Below are 20,311 nucleotides of genomic sequence, written 5' to 3'. Positions count from 1 at the left end.
GCAAGGCACAGTAAAACGTAATTCAACGTAGTACCTTGTACCTATCCGTACTTATTCGCGTCCTGTATTGGTTTGTTTGTTTCCTGTTTCTCGCCATTTTCCCGTACTAAGACGTACTGCTCTGTAGTTATACACCCACAGACAAATCTTATCCGCACCATACCTCAACGCACGGACATATCCGTATGTGTGACTGTAGCTTAATTTTAGATATTATTTGATAATTTTAACAATTAGATTAATGAGAAATTGAATCCCCTCTCGAAACATGTAGGTTATTTTTTAATTTATGGCCAATTCATGAAATAATTGACATTTAAACCTATAGCATGTAATTTGCGTCGGCAGCGATGATAATTTTATCGGAAGTTGCTTCAACTATTTTGGTCATTCGAGTGTTTGACACGAGTGGGGATATTGCCCATATGAAAAAAGTATCTCAATATTTCATAGGATCGCATCAAATTAGTTGGACTAAGGCCACCTCTTGGGTAAACTTTCACTCTGGAAATTATTATATACCTGACAGACCTGTAATATTCATAATATATATAGACAGAATTGTTCAGAGGGGATAGAAAATACTTTTTCGGTAACATGTATTTTGTCTTACAATACAGTTGAACTTTTATTATGTAGAAAATATCAACCAACTTTCTCTACAGAGTACTTGGGGAAATATGTTAGACACTCAATAATCATAAAATTAAGGACGAAATACTTTTGAAAAAGAAACTGGTGGATTTTACAAGGTCGGATCACACTTGGCGCTTGCGCGCCTTGTGAGATCCGATCTGGCAAAAATCCACTCGAGCCGAATACAGTATCCTAGATCGAGCTACTTTTATAATAACCCCATTATATAAAATCATTTTAAAGTTCAAGTCATACTTTTCTATTGGTGTATCTTGCACAATATTTCAATCATATATAAGAAAGAATGAGGCTAGTATCTTAATTTATGAACACACCCCTATAGCACTGTTTCTTTAACAAATTTTTTCTATCCTGATTTCTTTTTTGATGTTTGATCAGTGGAAATAACTTTAAAAAGTCTGAAAAATAAATTGATATCCAGCTTTCGAAATTCCTTCTTATGACTAACAAAATTAAATCCGAGATAAGCTACCTACGTTTAACAGAATCTGAAAGTTTTTTTAGTATTTAATGCAAAACTGATTTCTTTGATACTAAAGTTTTGTTTTATTTCAGATTCGAAGAACAGCTTGAACAGGTATAAGAACTCTCATCTTTAAAACGGTCAAGTCCGGATTAACTAACATTAAAATGTCATTCTGAGGATTATTAAGTCCTTTTTTGACAAGGTTTTCAAGTAGTGTCATTTTACGCACAGATTCAATGTTTATATTGGTCATACCACTTTCCTGAACTTTCTGGTGTTGGATCGCTTCATCAAAAGCTTTCTCTGGTCCGTACCTGAAACGAAGAATTTTATAACTCTATAATGGTCTTCTCTCTCCAAGTTTTCGTATCAGTGTCTAAATCTTTTTCTTACCCAAGTGTCTGTGAATCGTTGAGTATTTTCGTCGTCGATGTGATATGAAATACCTGCATTGCACTAATGCCCAGAAAATAAAACACGGGACGATAGAGGTGGGATCGGGGATAAACGTACGATTTTCTGCGGTTGGTGTTCATTCAGCAGTTTGTAGTTTATGTCTGTTTTCGGTCTTTCGAAGTCCCATTCTTCCCCACAACACTGTTCCTTTCCCACAACACCCAGAATTAACAATAAATTAACAATAGCTACATTGCAAACAGTCCCAGGCTTAACAATTTTACAAAAGATCAGCAAGAAGTCTTGGATACATTTGTTTCTCTTAGACTTGAAAGAATTTAATATTTATATGATAATTGTTTTCTCGAAGCAAAATATGTCGAAAACAAATTGTAAAGAGTTCACAGGGAATTTGCGTATCAATTCAATCTGGTAGTAATACGAACTTAACATACAAACGAGCCAATGAAACGAAATGTATCAACTATAACACGTTTTTAACCAATGAAAAAGATCGGCACAATATAATGATTAAATGATATTAAACGGAGCATTAGAAGATCGATCATTTGAAAAATTACTTGTGAAAGAGCGATCATACAATGAAATAAAGACATAAAACTGGAATTGTCGGCATTTTGGGACTTTAAATTTAAGGTGTGTTTGCTTTAGACAAGGCAAAATGTAAGTGAATATTTTTTCTTTTTTTTTCTTTACCTTGAAATTATTTTAAACCAAAATATTTGTATACCATTATAACGTAGACATTTGTAAATGTACGTGGACAATTAAAAACTAAGTATTTTATCTAGTTGTCAAGAGATATTGAACAGACCAGTAATAAACATGTTTAACTTACAAATAAATGATTTGTACAATGTACAATATTCCTTGTAAATTCGTTCAGATAAAATGGCGAAAATACTACGAAATAAGTAAGACGCTTTTATCTATACCTTATCTACCCCTTTCCACCCCACCCCAATTTTCTGTATTTTGAATATATTTATAATGTACTTATTGCTGGATTTTTTGAAGCAACAGGTCTAAAATATTTTTTCGCTACAGCTTCTTTTTGTTGTGGGCAAACTTTCCGATGAATGGCTCTATGGCTATGTTCGGGGTGCTCTGTGCTTCCGAGAAATCTACCCTTACATTTTATCTTTTTCGTTATTTGGTAAAGTTGTATTCAATACGTTCCATTTGTCGCGCCGCTATGTTTTAACAATTTGAAAGGGTATCTACCAATTTAGAAATGAATTTGCTTAAGCTATTTTTCTTTGTATGCATGAGCGCAGAAACCATCCAGCTCAAATACTGAGGTCAAAGGCTCTACTTCTTTTCCTATCAAATCAATTTCTAAAATCTTGGATTTGATACAGCTTTTTTTCTTTGTAAACATGAGCGCGGAAACGTCTCAGCTCGGACATTGAGGGCGACATTTCAATTTTTTGTCTAGCAAAAAATTCAATTTTAAAATGCTAGATGCCCTTTTAACTTGTTTGGAAAATTGCATATTAATTATTTTGACATATCGTTGGTCGTTTGGTGATATTCGATCAAATAATGCAACAGGTTTAGATAACCAGTCATTTCTACCTATCGCTGACCACATTTATGGATATGGCCGCAAACTAATGAAAAAGATTTATGTGGTTTTCCAGTATAGGCACAGGGCTATAAAAATATATTATTTCATATTTCGAGAGTTTACTGCACCAGCTACTAAACGATCGACGATTTCCTGTTTCCCTTGCGCCAAATGTAAATTTCAAAATTACGCATGGAGCGTAACTCGCGCCAATTATTTTTAAGTTTTTGTTTTTTTTATACATACAATCTCGGTGTTTCTGTCCCGGTTATTATCTGTCCAAAATTATTTGTAAAGACAGCGAGTAAACATAATATAGAAATACTCTACAGTGAATAGTTAATTGCTTACAAATTATGAATGTTCGACATACGTTTTGTGCCTCGTTATATCTTGTTACCCGTTCATTCGACTGAAGCTCTGTGTGGTGGTTTGTGCTTCTATTATAATCTTTGTCTAGTATATCAAATGACAGGTGCAAAAAGCATAAGCCATTGGTATAATTCAGTGCAATGTTATCAGATTGTGATTGAACCAGGGTAAAAATTGTTAAAACAGATGATGCCAATTGTTCTTTACAATCTGTTTATTATTATGCACAAGCAAGTTAATTACGTAAACTATTGATAAAGAGATTAACATGAATATGTTTTGTTGAGAGGTTCACAAGAGGAAAGGAAAGAAACATGAACAGGGACAAATAGCAGTATCTAGCGCAAAGTGTAATTACGAGATTTTCTTAATCATGACGTTCATGTCAAGTTATAATAACAGAAAGTTCTAGATATTGTTTAATATTATAAACTTATTTTCCAGAAATTTTCTTGTATCATTACAAGCTTTATATTTCAGGTCAAATGAGGCTGGAAATGATTCGGAAGGTCAATTGCAAGGGTAAGTATATCATGACATGTAAAAGTGCGAATGTATAAGAGCTAGATTTCTTATAAATATAATCTGATGCAGTATCCTATTAATATTAAGACCAAAGATTATATTTAGTTACATTACATGCTCATAAAAACAGAAATAAAAAAGAAACGTTACCTTTACAGCATCCGCAAAGACATTACATATGAAAGTGTAGTTGCAACCTTAGATACAACTCGCAGCTCCCGATAATGTCGACATATTGTTGTTGTTTTTATGCACCCGCCATAAAATAGAGGGTTGCATATAGTGTTACCCCTGTCCGTGTGTGTGTTTGTGTGTGTGTTCGGGAAAGGGTGATGTTCGTGTTCGGTCCATTTGACATGCATGGTTCGATTTCAAATTAATTTGACACAAATAATAAACAATAAAGTCCCTAGCTTAAAGGTCAAGGTCACAGTCCTTGGTTTAACTAAATATATACTGATAATGTGGTCTTCGTGCCCGGTCCAATACTTTGATATGCATGGTCCGATTGCAAAATAGTGTGACACAAATAATAAGCATGGATAGACAATGTGTCATGCGCAGATCCAGGTCCCTAGGTCTAATGTCAAGGTCACACTTAGAGGCCAAATGTCACATACAAGAATGACTTTGTCTTGAGCATTTCTTCTCCATGCATGGAGGGATTTTGATGTAAATTGGCTCTGTTGTATACCCTCATAAGACAGAATGTCATGCGCAAGAACCAGGTCCCTAATTTAGAATTACTTCACTTGGTTGTTACTATAAATAGCTTATATTGTAACTTTTTATTATTGGTCGAAGGGAAAAAAAACAAGACTTTTCTGTAGTACAACATGCATGCTACATCCAACTTTGAGAGGTATTTTAACCTATCTCTACCTGGTAAGGATTTTGTGTGGACTTAGTTTTTTTTTAAGATTCACTTCCCTTAGTTGTTACAATAAATAACTTATGCCTGTTGCCTTTCTCATGTTGCGGGGGCATTCGTGTCTGTGACACATTTCTAGTTTTGCTGGCGTTTCTAAACGTTCTTCCGAGTAATGTCCCTTCGCATAGGATTAAATGCCGTGTACCCGTACAATACCGGTTAGAATGTAGCATAGGTGGGCTGCGATCATTTCAAATTCTATATCTTAACTTAAAATAGTTTGCTTCACTATTCATATACGTTTCCCCCTTCAAATGGTTAATCTACCTAAGTAACTGCCCAATAATACCAAATTTAAGTAGTTCCGTAATACCAGTGAATATAGAAAATATGTTTCACTGCAGTGAAAAATAAATACGGTGAAAATATGAATTATATTTCATCAGTATTTTCCAGTATTTCATTAGTATGCATATGATAAATTCATTAAATTGTGCTGATCTATGCTAGAATTACGCTTATCATAACATTTGACATCATAATAAGCTCACACTGACCACACGTCAAACCCGTTGTTTGTCGCAAAATCTTTGATTTCATTCATTGTTAAATTGATACAAGAATCGAGTAATGTTCGCATTTGAGCTATGCAACGGGCTTGTCGCGCCGTTTATGATGTCAAGATTTATACAGCCCTCGTTGCTTGGCAACCTGCCGGTCTTTTCAGATCGAGCATATCCGGCTAACTTAGCCTGTTCTTTAAAGTGCGTTTTATAATACCGTTACACGCGAACCCTCTTTTCTCGGAAGAACCAGTGCTGGGATCTATTCATCAAAGTTAAGTGTTTGAAACTTAGTAAGACTTTGACTTTAAACTGCTTCTTTATCATACTGCACGGTTTCAGTAGTTTATGTGTAATATAACGACTCTAAACAAAGGTAGAAGGATTTTAACTTGTAGAGATTAAAAGTCTAAGTCTAACTCGGACGTTGATAAAATGGGCTCATGACCCAGTTGTTCGAAACTTTAACAGGCGATTAAGCTCACAGTCGGTTACCTTTTGAGTCATATTTTGACATTTTAGAAAACTTAGAAAAACAAATGTATGTTTTAAGATTACGAATACTAAAACTTCTTTACAGTAAAATTAATACAAAGTATTTGTGTTTCCTATCATTGTGAAATATAACAGGCAGTTAGTTTAACAGCCTGTTAAAGTTTCGAACAACTGAGTCCGACCTCATAGTTGAATGGAAGACACTCATGAACATTTTAGAAGTTTCCAGTACATGAACCAGATCGAAATTTGACAGCTAAGCGCGTAACCCATGCCCGCTTTTCCGTCCTTTAATCCATCTGTCCGTCCGCAATATCGTGTCTGGTCCATTACTCTGTCATCCATGAAGGAATTACTTGGCACAAAGGTTTCCCATGATGAGACGACGTGTCATGCGCAAAACCCGGACCCCTAGCTCAAAGGTCAAGGTCAAAACTGGAGATCAAAAGTCAACAGGGTTTTTTCCTGTCCGTTCCACAATTCTGCCATCCATGAAGGGATTTTTATATTACTTGGCACAAATGTGTCATGCACAACTTTCAGACCCTAGGTCGAAAGTCAAGGTCACACTTGGCAGTCAAATGTTAACATGGCTTGAACAGGGTCCGGTCCATAACTCTGTGTTGAAAATTATATTTTCGGGGATGAGGGTTTCTACACGATTGATAAAATAACACTTCAGTCTCCAGTTTTCTATGCTAGATTATTATAAGATTGATATATAGTCTATGAGATGGATATATAGTCATCAATTGTATAATTCTCTCATTCCTCTGGTCGAAAGTCACTTATTTTATTATAATTGTAAAATATTACATTTCTCGTTTCTGGATCCAATGTTCTGTATTTGCAAAGTCCGAGCCAAAAGTAAAAGTAACCACCCCAGTTCTGCCCTGGGTTTATATACAAACGTATGTTCCCTTCCATATTTGGAGTGTACCATAGTTATGAAAGACAAAGATTACCCGTAATATTTATGAGGATAACCGTTGACTGATGGTACCATCCCAAATACGGAGTCACCTCTAACTCTAACAACGAGACATGTTTACGATGGTTCATGATGGCAACGTACCCTGATAAAATGATACAAAATGATACACACTTCAGTCCCAAGCAATTTATGAGGGTAACTGGTGAATGACAAACCAAAGTAGCAGAGGCCAAAGTTTCTCATCGGTAAAATCAATTAATAAATAAGCTTTAATAATACTGCTAAATTTTCAACATCTGTCATTCATTAAGGATTTTATTATTACTTGGCACACATGTTTCCCATGATAAAACATCGTGTCATGCGCAAATCCCAAACCGTTGGCTCAAAGGTCAAAGTCACAGGTGCGGTCAAAGGTCAACAGGACTTTCCGGTCTATAGCTCTGCCATCCATGAAGGGATTTTAAATTACTTTGCAAAAAATATTTCCCATAATGAGACGCGTGTTGTGCGCAAATCCCAGATCCCTAGTTTAAAGGTCAAGGTCACAATTTAAGGTTAAAGGTCAATAGGTAATTTTTTCTGTCCGGTCCAGAACTCTGTCATGTATCAAGGAATTACAATTTTATTTGGCATAAATTTTCCCCATGATGAGACGACGTGTCACGCGTAGCACCCAGTACCCTAGCTTAAAGGTCAATGTCACATTTGGAGATCAAATATCAGTATGACTTTTTTCCTGTTTGGTCTACAAATTTGTCATGCAAAACAGGATTTAAATATCTGTTTGCAGAAATATTACCCTGGATGAGACAACTTGTCATGTGCAAAACCCGGGCCCTTAGCTGCAAGGTCAAGGTTACACTTGAAAGTCAAAGGCCAAGAGGGTTTTTCCTGTTTAGTCTGTAACTCAACAATCCTTAAAGATATGTTAATATTTCTTGGACCAAATGTTCCCACCATGATACAGAGTGCCATGCGTAAGAACCAGGCCACTACGTCTAAGGTCAATGTCACACTTAGAGGCCAAATGGCAGATACAAGAATGACTTTGTCTGGAGCATTTCTTCTTCATGCATGAAGGGCTTTTGATGTTACTGGGCACAAATGTTCACCACCTTGAGACAGCCTTGTATTTAGAATTACTTCCCTTTGATGTATCTGTAAATAGATTATATTGCAACATTCTATTACTTGCCTTAGGGAAGGATTGAGACGACTTTTCTGTGGTACAACATGCATTTTACATCCAACATTTTAGGTGTATATAGACCTTTCTCTACCTTGCTAAGAGTTTCTTGTGAACTTATATTAAATAGATTTTTTTAGGATTAATTTTCCTTTGTTGTTTTTATAATCGGCCGGAAAAAATCCCTATGAAAACAACTGTTATCTTTTATATATGTAAGTTTTAATACAAGTGTTTTGTTATAACACATTTTATTACATGGCTGTATTCTATTGTTTCTCCGATTGGCTGAAAACGGTTCGAAAAGTAATGAGTACATATCATATCAACTTATCTTGGGTTATAAATAGTACGAAAATAAAAACAGATCGAAGTAGGTGCTTGGAAAACCAATATCAACCTGATTTGGTCTAAATTTATTCCTGATTTCTTTATTAAAGATACAGTTGTAATAACAGGACTGACTATACATTTATTCATGTAATAAAACAATTATTGACTTTTTCATAGGTGAATATAACTCTTTTCGGGTTGATAAATCCTGATATCAACCTATGAAGAAGTCGATAATTGTATAGTATATATTGTGCAATATTGTTTATACATCATTGCGATATATCAATTCGTCATGTTATACTGCAGTTGAGAAAATTAGGTGCTTCCAGCAGGGGACTTTGTATTGCACGGTAATACTTCATTCACTTGTTTATTGAGCATTGCAATGCTTTCAGCCGTATCGAAAAGATACATGCACATGGAACAAAAAAAAGTATATTTTTCAACAAAATCTGTTACGTTTTTGAAAGATTTGCCGAATTATAAAATGTAATTACCTCTTTTGCATTTTTTTAAACCTGTTTCATGCAGTTTACAAAAGTGATATTAATATTTTACATTCATAAATGCTTTTGAAAACGCAGTTCCTGTGTAAAAATGTTATTCAATGTACTCAATCGAGTTGAAGTATTATTTAGATATAAAGATAAGATCACTTTCACTAAGATGACATTTTCTTTTGTTATGATATATTGGCAGATATTGATTGTCAAATAAACATGATTATTAAAACACTGTTCTTATTGTTAGCTCACATATCTTCAATGTCAAAGTCAGGTGAGAAACTACGACGGATGGTCGAAAAGAAATGTTACCACTCCTCGCATGTTTTCGCCATTTAGTTAGATAAGGAAATAGAAAATGTTGTAGACGTTTTAGTTATGTCCAGTACAAAATTTACCGACATCAAATATTAACTGCAAAAGTTAGATTAGGGTACTATCATACCCACTAGCAATATAAGGTAGTTTTATTTGGTAGCTGATTTTGCGCAGAGACTTAGTTTGAAATGCTATAAAATGTAGTTAATCAACAACCAGTTGTAGAATTATTTATATTTGTTTACAAATATCCCATCACGTTTTTGCTTTTAGAATTATCTGCATGTTTGTGAAAAATAGCCAACTTAAAGTTTAAAGGTCCAAAACATAGCTATTTCGTAGTAAAAGAAGATATGAAAACCTGAACAGAAGTTTTCTTAGAAAAAAATGAGTGCAAAAACAATCAGAATTAAACGACTTGAAACAAATCTGATGATTTTTTTTTTCGAGTTTTAGAAATTCTGTGAAGACTGAAGTTTATATGTAGTAAAACTTGAGGCTTAAATACGTAAACTGAAAGTTCCGAAATACAAAGTAATGTAGAGAATGCGATACACGCCCAAAGTTCTACATGTTCAAAAGAAGAAATATATTTTGATAGGAATATTATTAAAATACAAAATTGTACAACAGCATGGAATTTTTAAATGAAATTTGTTTCGTCTTTTTTTGAATGTCTATAGACCTTTATATATACACAACCCACTGACACCCTCCCCCCACCAAAAAAAAAGTAAAAAAAAAAAAACAATAATAAAATGAAAAAATAGGGGTAAAAAATTACACCGCCCCAGTCAGTTTAGTACTGTTAGCAGTTACTTACGAGAAGCGAAAAACTGTTTAGACATTTAGACAAGACTAGTTGCATTACTTTTCGAACACCCCTTGTAAAGGCCTTTATGGACCCTGATTTATAAATTGTTTTATATTGTTAGTCAATGTACACTAATTAGTTTCTTTTATTTATGCACAATCTGGACTGTCTAAGTCTAGAATGATTTTTTTTTTCACAAAACTCCAATTTGTTAGATTTTATTGCATTCACTCTTTGTTTATATCTGTATTTATATCAACATACAGTCAAGACAGAAAATAAGCCTAAATTAATTAACTGTCCTGTCTTAAAATGAATTGATCTTGCATTTAGATCTAATATTTGTTTAAATTAAAGTGATATTTTCATTCAGTTAAAGTAAAAATACCAAATTATTTTCGAACTTTATTATTTATACATGTGCCCCTTGTAGGTTCTTTAATCAAATATATCAAAGGGTATTAATCAGTTTTTAGGTTTATTCATTATCGCATTGACATATGTCACCAAAAGCTATTTGGTGATGGAATGTAAATGCGATAATGAACGGAAACTACATATTCGATGACTCATAGAAACTTAAAGAACGCTGTTTGTTTCCTACATTTCCTTGACCTCACTGTCCCAAAATGGCGTCGAGATGACTATATTATTCCTACTAAAGTCAACAAAGGTCCGGTCATGAAATGAACTGTTACCCATCTTAAGTCCTATATTCCAGTGTCCCTAAATACAATCCCAAGCTAAGGTTTCATATAAGCTTGCTATTATGACTATCGATGTAATCTTGCTTTTTAAATGAAAGTTTAAAACAATGTTTATTGACGGTATAGGCTGTACAGTAGTTAATAAATTTACTATGTGATCTTTACAAAATTTACAAACTTCTGAGAGTTGTAACACATTCAGACCCATTAAATAAAGAATTACTAGCCTTATTTTCTTACATGACCTATAAACCACCAAAAACACCAAGATAAGTAAAGGGCATAACCTTTTATCTTGCCTCCTACAAGTTTCTTGCATTTCTATTGGTCAATAGACGTCACGTGGAGACAGGATATGTTCCATATCCTGCTAGTATATTTCAGATATGAATTTTGATTAAAACAAAATGGCTGCCACACTACTGGCGAAATTGAATCAAGTCAGATTATTTATTAGCTCCAGCGATAGCATCGTTTCCGAGAGTAAATTTAGTGTTTTCTTGCCGATTTTATTCTACTTAAGTTGAGGCTCATGAAGTTTGAAAAAAATTTAACCGTTAAAGAGGAATAACTCTGTATGGGATACACGGACGTTGAAATCTTGTTTTAAGTTAAATCATCGTAAAATAAAGGAATTGACATATTTGTTACTCAGAGGTTTATTGTAGGATCATTTAATCTACGTACAAGATGAATGATTTAACAGGAAACGGGATGAAAGCCAAAGTATCAAGACATTTGTGACATCGTGAAAATCTGGTGACTTTCGAAGGGATGGAACAAGAAGTTTTTTTTAGTGTTTCTGATTTAAACCAGTTCATAACCTGTGTAAATGAGCTTTTGTGTTTTGTGATTTAACCAAAACACAGGTCATTGTGCATTTTATGGCTGGTGTAAAGCAACTATAAACAAAACCTGATGGCCAAACAAATGATTGTAGGATTCCAGTCTGCACTGTAAGTAGCCTTGTTAAATTACAAAATGTGTTGATTATAGCATGTAAGTAAATGTTAGTCGGCAAGATAAAATCGTTACACAGCTTGTGGGTGACAGGATACGGGATATACGCTGTCTCGAAAATCCATATCAGGCTCGAGCTTCGCTCTCGCCTGATATGGATTTCATCGACAGCATATATCCCGTATCCTGTCACCAATAAGCAGTGTAACTAATAATGTCTGACAGGTCAACATTATGGAATATCTTCCTAACTGCTAAAATGTGGGTATGAACCCATGGATAATAAGGTTTATTTACATTCTATAAATGCTATAAAATATCATTGAAAATGCTACAAAAATGTCAAGTATAGGTCCACAATGATCGAAATATAGAACATGAAAATGTCATTTTAACTGGGAAATAGAGGGTTTTGTTTTACCACTATTATCTGATTAGTCCGGAAGTTCTGCTTAATTACCTGTTTAGTACTATTCACACAAATAGTCCTTATGTAACATCCTATCAATATCGTTCAAATTATTCAAGTTCGTCAAAAACATTGCCGCCAAAGCCTTTGGTCACTTTTTCTATACGTATGTACTGGATTTATTTAAAATCTTCTTGTGTGAAACTTCTGGCTATGTTTCAAAATGATTTCACCTAAATGGTCCTTGTGTGACCTCTTCTAAGATTGTTCAAATTATTTTGATTCGTCAATAAAATGGCCACCAGAGGGCGTGTTCACGTTTCCCTATATGTGTATAGTAGGAAATAAAATCTTGTATGAAACTTTTTAAATAGTTTCTCACAAATATTTTTTGTGTGACCTTGAAACAAGATAATTTTGAATATTTTGATTTTTCATATAACACGGCTGCAAGGGAGCTTAAAATATTCTTGTAAAAAAACAGCAGGTCCAATTTTAAAACAGTTTTGCACAAATGTTTATCGGACTTTGGGCGTGTGGTACCAGGGTTAGACTGTCTACTGGTTCATTGCTTAAATACGGACACTTTTGTGGGTTTTTGACAGTAACTTTGCATTATGAAACCACACGTGCATAAAATTTTAACTGTATAAATCTCTTTGCAAAACAACAAAATCGTATATTGCTGATTTCATCATAAAATTGTCATCCGAATTGGGCAAGTAAAAGCTATCAAAATTGACCTTCAGAGTGCTTAAATATTCGGACCCTATTTGGGTATAAAATGCAACGAATATATGTACCCAAAAATAACAATAAACACGACTTCGTTTAAAATAAAGCAGTCAAATACAGTCCTGTAAATATATACAAACTTCTCCGTCCGAATAAAATTTTATTACCTGTTCATCAGTTGATCATATAGACTAGTTTCTAACTTTATATAATTGCCAAATATAACAATAATATAATAAAATTTATCTGAGCAAAAATTAATGTTTAAAATTATTCTTTCTTACATGTAGATTCTGTCGCTGTCGTTATACATTTTGACACAACTACGGGGATCATTATAATGACACTGCGCAGATTTTATCTAATGATTTGCTTCCCTTCTCTGCAAAATGCTGGATTTTTTTTCTCTATTGAAATAATTAATATATAACAGAAATTGGTTAAATCTTTTAAATACATACTGAGGGTAGTACAGAATTCTAAAACAGGTTTTTACATCAGTTTCGATCAGCAAACAAAAAGAGTCGTCTGCAAAAGGCAGAATATTTTTCTTATTTAATCAGTACCTCGTCGCACCTCGAATAACTGGCGCGCGCTGTATGACGTCATCCCCCAACACACACAATGTTTACTTTATGCGGTGCGGATATTTGAAGGTAGTTTTCTCTGGAAAAGCTTACATTCGTACACTGTTTTTTGACAACCGGTCATCAAAGCTTTCGTTTGCGTCGATCCTGTTCACTTCAGTAAAAAATCATGATCGTAAAGCATTTTTAAACGGTATCCGAATAATTAAGTACTGTCCGGATTTAGGCACTGAACCAGTACCGTAACTCTTCAAATAATTGCTCTATGTTAAAACTGGTCATGCCCTCGTGTTATATGTTCATAATATAGGCTAATATAAAAGAAATTTTGAATATCTTCTTCTCTGAATCCACAATAGCTAGCGCTTTTGTAACGCTGTACTTGTACCATTACGTTATACAAACGCACTTGAAGCCTTTTACATAGATGAGCGTTTAGGGTCAATGACCTTATTGTTAACATTTTATGGTTAAGTTTTAGTAAATCACACGAATGAACTGAATTAAATTATATGTAGTGATTTTTTAAACATTAATCTGTAGTAAAACATTTGCAAAACTTGTATGTAAATTGAATTATTTTAAATAGTCGCTTTTCTTAGTAGGTTGTTTTAAAGAATCAAAACGCTATTTTTGCGCTTATTCAGATATAAAAAACACTTAGAGATTTCTTCAAGATCAAAATCTAAAGCCAAATCGCGCTATTGATTCTTGGGTAATTTGCAAGAAGTACCACTGTGGTTATTAATAAAACATATAAAATAGCTTTCAATACTTACATTTAAATTTTCAAAGTATCTTGCTTCAAATATAAGAGGTTTGCTTTCCATTAAGTATCAAAAAATCATAGAAAACATCTGGATTTCAAAATAGAACAGCCACAAAGGCCCGCCAATGTTCGCTTCGCCTTCCGATACTTCTTTATCTAAAATTTAGAAATTTAGAAAAATCCAGTAAAACAATCATATAGTCTTGTCAATTCAATTGATCTTTACTGTCATAGAAATAAGTTTTACCTATCATTTGATTTTCTTTTTGACAGTTTTGGTTTTCAATTTTGAAAGATTTTCCAAACGAAGCCATTTTGTTAATACTTTCGCGGAAAAGACTATCCTTAATAAATACTGTTGAAAAATGGCGTTAAACCCAAAACAAACAAACAAATTATCCTTTATATTGATTATTACACCGATGTTGTTAATACGAAAACGAACGCTTTTCCTTTCCTTGGAATATTTAACAAATATTTAAGGCCTTTGAGTGGTTTATCGTCTGATTTACCACGGTTCAGAGCTCAGATGCGTAGGAATTGAACCACGAGGGCATTAGCCGGTTATACGTCCGAAGGGACGAATTATGTAATGGTCCCAGTGTCCGTCCGTCGGTCTGTCCGTCCGTTAGTAATTTTGTGTCCGCTCTGTAACTCTTTAACCCCTTAAAGGATTTCAAAGAAACTTCACACAAACGTTTACCAGACCAAGACAATATGCAGAACGCATGTTTTGAATGTCTCGCTTCAACGTCAAGGTCACAATTAGGGGTCAAAGGTCATAAATTTCGTGTCCGCTCTGTAACTCTTGAACCCCTTGAAGGATTTCAAAGAAACTTTACACAAATGTTCACCAGACCAAGACGACGTGCAGAGCGCATGTTTTGGATGTCTCGCTTTAAGGTCACGGTCACATTTAGGGATCAAAGGTCATATCAGTTTGCTTCGTATCCGCTCTGTAACTCTTGAACTGCTTGAAGGATTTCAAAGAAACTTGGCACAAATGTTTACCACACTGAGACGACGTGCAGAGCGCATGTCGGATGACTCGCTTTAAGGTCAAGGTCACACTTAGGGGTCAAAGGCCATATAAGACTTTACAGTGTCCGCTCTGTAACTCTTTAATTGCTTGAAGAATAACAAAGAAACTTGGCACAAGTGTTCACCACACTGTAGCGACGTGCAGAGCGCATGTTTCGGATGACTTGCTTCAAGGTCAAGATCACACTAAGGGGTCAAAGCCCATATATGACTTTGCTTCGTGTATATTGCTCTGCATTGCCATGCTCTTGTTTTTATTTGGCAGATCCTTCTTTTTTTTGTTCACTTACAATAATTGTTTTTAATTACTTGCCTTTCTTGTTACTATAAATAGCTTACTTTGAAACTTTTTCATTATTTTTCTCTGTCCGTCCATCTGTCTGTCCTTTAGCAATTTTGTGTCCGCTCTGTAACTCACGATCCCCTTTAAAGATTTCTAAGAAACTTAACACAAATGCTGAATACATCAGACGACATGCAAAGCGCTCCCTTCAAGGCCAAGGTCACAGGGGTCATAGGCCATATGACTTAGTTTCATTTCCGCTCTGTAACTCTTGAAATGCCTTAAGGATTTTAAAGAAACTTGGCACAAATGTTTACCACAACATGACGATGTGCAGAGCTTATGTTTCGAATAGCTCGTTTTAAGGTCAAAGTCACACTTAGGGGTCAAAGGTCATACCTGAACCTCTTTAAAGATTTCAAAGAAACTTGACACAGATGTTCACCACATCGAGAAAACAAGCAGAGTGCACGTTTTGAACGGCTCTTTTGAAGGTCACACTTAGGGTCAAAGGTCATATGACTATATTTTGTGTCCAGTCTGTATCTCTTGAACTACTTGAAGGATTTAAATGAAACTTGGCACAAATGTTCACTATATCAAGACAACATGCAGAGCGCATGGCTCGCCTCAAGATCAATGTCACACTTAGGGGTTAAAGGTCATACCTTCGGGCGTATATTGCTTCACATTGTGGACTCTTGTTTTTATTCTTACCTGATCATTGAAATATTCTAATTAACATTCTGCTGGACTTTATTTACCCGAGGTGTAATGTATCGGACGTCATTCGGAAATTTGACGTCATAATTGACGTCACAATGCTCCCTTACCGGTCCGCGCATCAACCGTTGTTTATCGCAGAATATACAGGGCTTGATGTTTTTCTTTGTTTAACTGGAAATCATTCAGTGTTCAGTCATTCATTCATACACGACCAGCGAATAACTTGCATACACGTAGAGCAAAATCTATCTTGGGTTATTCTGCAGAAAACCACTCGCGTGCAATGACGTCATGCAATCCAGGTGTATAGGACGGTCATAAAAAATATTTGCCATCTTTTCTAACACTGTTGATAATAGCATGTCATGTTAAAACCGAAATAACAATATCCAAAGTGTGATTTAGCGTAAAATAACCAGAGGTTTTCGTTCATATGCGAAACAAAATATCACTCAAGCCTACGGCTTTCGTGATATATTTCTACGCATAAGAACTCAAAACACGGGTTTTTCTACGATAAACCACACTTGAAAACTTATTATTTCTTAAATAAAACGTCTATTTTGTCCAGGCTTTGAAAAGAATCCTATGAAAAGTGATAAAGCGATAGACGGCAACGAGAAAAAACGATAAATGTAAGAAACATAGCATTACGTCTATCTTGAATACTGTAAAACTCTGACATTTTCACACTAGTATTTTACTACATTTCTATTTTAAAAACTGGTCAAGACAATGAAATTGCAAGAAATGCGACACAAAGACAAAGTACAAATCGAAAGAGAATCGTAACTCTGTATCAATTACTTTTTGAATTATATTCCTTATTCTCCAGACAATAACTTTGCAACTACGGATTCACTTTAAAACCATTGTCACAATGATAGAAGTGAAGGACAGGAGAACCATAACTTTATTCGACATAGCTTTTGAATTATCTTCCTTTTTAAGTTAATATTGTTTTATTTTTCCTGGGCAATAGATAGCATACTAGCCCTGCTTATAAATCCGAAAATATGGCCGAACCTTGCAAACTTTAGTAGAGATTTAAGATAATACATTTCTTGAAGAACAAAACCAGAAGATAATTTCTGGATACGGAACACTCGAATCAGACAACCATGAAAGCTTGGGCAAACTGTTTTAGGCCATCATCATTAGGACATTTGAACTCGTAAAAATAATTTGATGTTCAGCAACTTATAAAATGTTATTGCCCTCTTCTTATTTTCTAATTATCTGGTGACAAAACAATTGGGCTATGTAGAGCTTTTCAAAGTTACATTATTCTAAGTAATACTAAAGAAAGGTTATTTTGTGAATAATTTGTATGAAATGGGATAAGTTGTCTACAACGACGCCTTATAAATCGTAAACTTTACATTCTGTTTTCAAACAAAGACAAACATTTAGTAAAATAGTGTCACAAAAAAGAGGAAGCATGTATTTATAATCAGTTTATATCGATTTAGCATTCTTCCGACTATAAATGCCTTTTCGGGTCATTTTAAACTTGTCCACACATGCGGGAGAGATGCCTCATTTTTTTTCGCACATTCTAAATGTTGTATATTTCTTTCTTGTGGATACGAACCAAAGCTCGTATTTATGTAATTATAAACAATACATAGTTACGTAGATCTTAATTCGAATTAAATACTTCTTTGTACTTTTGCCGCGATATGTTACTTGATATAACATAATAAAGAACAATGTAGGGTGTTAATTTCACGACAATTTCACAACAGAACTAGGCTAAGGGATGGCATATAAAATATTAAGAAAACCAGACTCTTTCTAATTGATAAAGATATCAAGGGAGGTAGACAAAACTGAAAGAAGAATTATTCCCTTAAAGAATACTTCTAGGAATATTTCAGAGAAATTTTATTTGTACCGCGATGTTGCAAACAACTGTAAACTGTATGTCAACATGCACTTACCAAATCTTCCAGCGTAACACTTAAACACCTTTCAAACACCTTTCAAATTACCAAATGCACATATTTTTAGTCATTTAGAAAAATATATTGTTAAGAAAATGTCAAAATTACAGCTAATTGAAATATGCAATCTTATATACTTTTATTCACATCAATGCCTTAACACATTTAGAAGCGGCTCAGTAAAGACCTTATACAGTCGAAATTCGGTATCTCAAACTCGCTTACCTCGAAATTCCGCTTAAGTCGAAGAAATTTTCAAGTCCCGTCAAATTTCCTTTTTTATATATGTAATTCAACTCCGATTACGTCAAAATATGACTTACCGAGACTCCGGATGTGTCGAAAGGGATTTTCAGTCCCGTCAGTAAAATTCAAGTGCATTGTAAACTCGGTAAGTCGAAGTGATGAAAATATGCGATAAAATTTCACACATCTCTTTGTGAATGTGGTTGGTTTTTAACACCTGTCCATGTTTATTGCCTAACCAGAGAGCCGCGATGCCGACATATCAAAGGTGCGACGATAATCAAAGTGAGATGATGTCATACTTGTTTGCACGTGCCATAATTATAATTGTTTGATGTGAACATTAGACTTCTCAATCATCGGTCATTTGTTTTTGAGACGTTTTGAAAATTGCTTTTAATTTAAATTAATGAATTAATTAGTTTCAACAGCTTGGATCTTTGATAAGGATTAATTAGAGGTAATCGCGGTGAGAATGTATAAAAATAACTTCTTGGGGGAATTTCCTTCTCCGAGCTCCCTGGTGCGTGCACGTCGCGGAGAGGGCACATATGGCGCTAACTGGGTCAGCGCCCTAACTAGGTCAACGTCTGATCTAGTTAGCGTCACATGACGAAAACCAGGGAGTGTGGCCGTAAAAAGGGGACATTCATCGGCTGAGCTTCATCTTGCATACTTGCCTTCGTGTTGGACCTCTCTTCTACAACCGGGGTGCCGGGTCTGGTTGATCCCGGCCAACTCGATGCCGGATTACCATCTCTGAGGGATCTTCCGGTTTTTGATACATTGCCGGAAAACTTCAGCTGGTTCATCGACGAGGTTGATGTTGGTTCAGAACCCCCGACTCGATGCCGGATTACCATCTCTGGGGCCTATCAATATTGACCACAGCTGGTTCATCGACAAGGTGGGACCTCGGCACCAGGCTTCCAGATGCGACACTTCGGGCAAGACAGTTAGTGGAGGCGACGTACAACGCGGGGGCGGTGGGCGAGGTGGAGAACAGGCGATCAGACCGTTTATATAGCAGGATAGGGAGGGAGGTCTGAACTGCAGGAAGACAAACACGCAGACTACAACATAACTACGCAGAATACAATATAACTACGCAGACTACAACATAACTACGCAGAATACAATATAACTACGCAGATTACAACATAAGAAGGCACCACATAATTACGTTGACATACACAATAGAAGACATATAACTACGATGTAATATAATTGATGTTCTATAACGGGAGTGAAGAAAAGACGATGTGACGAAGGAGGAGGGAATAATTGCAGCAACAGTCGCCCATATGGTATTAACCGGTGGCGACTATAAAAAAACTCAACACACACACACAATGTATCATTCGGTTTCAGAACGTATTTAACTAACATAGCAAACATAATTCTCATCGAAATAGCAAAACAGTTTCTCATCAGGTCACCGTTTCCGGTCTAAAATGTCAACAGACCCGGAAATGAAATTCTTATAAAATATAGCAAATATTACATGATTTACGCAAATAACAACCACGGACATTGTTATATATCATTGGCACTATATCAGTGCTATCTATTAACATTACGTTCAGTGCGAGGAAATCATCACGCTGACTACTACGACCAACCAGAGGTGCCCCCACCCACTGTTATAGCTTTTCCACCGATCTGTCAAAATTTTAATGTTACATGATCATATTAGATCTGCTAGGTGTGTTGAGCTTGTTTGCCTGTAGAGTGTGTCTACTATTTTTCTATCTTTTCCTTTTCATATAAATTATATACTGAAATACAAATATATAATAGTCATTATAAGCGGCTGTGCCGTACATACACCAATACATCAATACATATTTACATACACATTATGTATAATAA

At 35.0% G+C, this 20,311-nt stretch overlaps 1 protein-coding gene across 1 annotated transcript in view; it reads left to right on the top strand.

Annotated features, from left to right (window-relative positions):
• Window positions 1-3,894: 3,894 nt before the first annotated feature.
• Window positions 3,895-20,311, top strand: part of LOC128555040 (uncharacterized) — a 38,739-nt gene continuing 22,322 nt past the window's right edge. Inside the window, exon 1 of the mRNA XM_053536393.1 lies at window positions 3,895-4,004. The gene's annotated coding sequence lies outside the window, so the exon portion shown is untranslated. The remainder of the gene's footprint in view (window positions 4,005-20,311) is intronic.

Source organism: Mercenaria mercenaria, unplaced genomic scaffold, assembly GCF_021730395.1.
Source record: "Mercenaria mercenaria strain notata unplaced genomic scaffold, MADL_Memer_1 contig_965, whole genome shotgun sequence".
Taxonomy (NCBI): domain Eukaryota; kingdom Metazoa; phylum Mollusca; class Bivalvia; order Venerida; family Veneridae; genus Mercenaria; species Mercenaria mercenaria.
The sequence above is the reverse complement of the archived record's forward strand: the minus strand, read 5'-3'. Positions and strand labels throughout refer to the sequence as shown.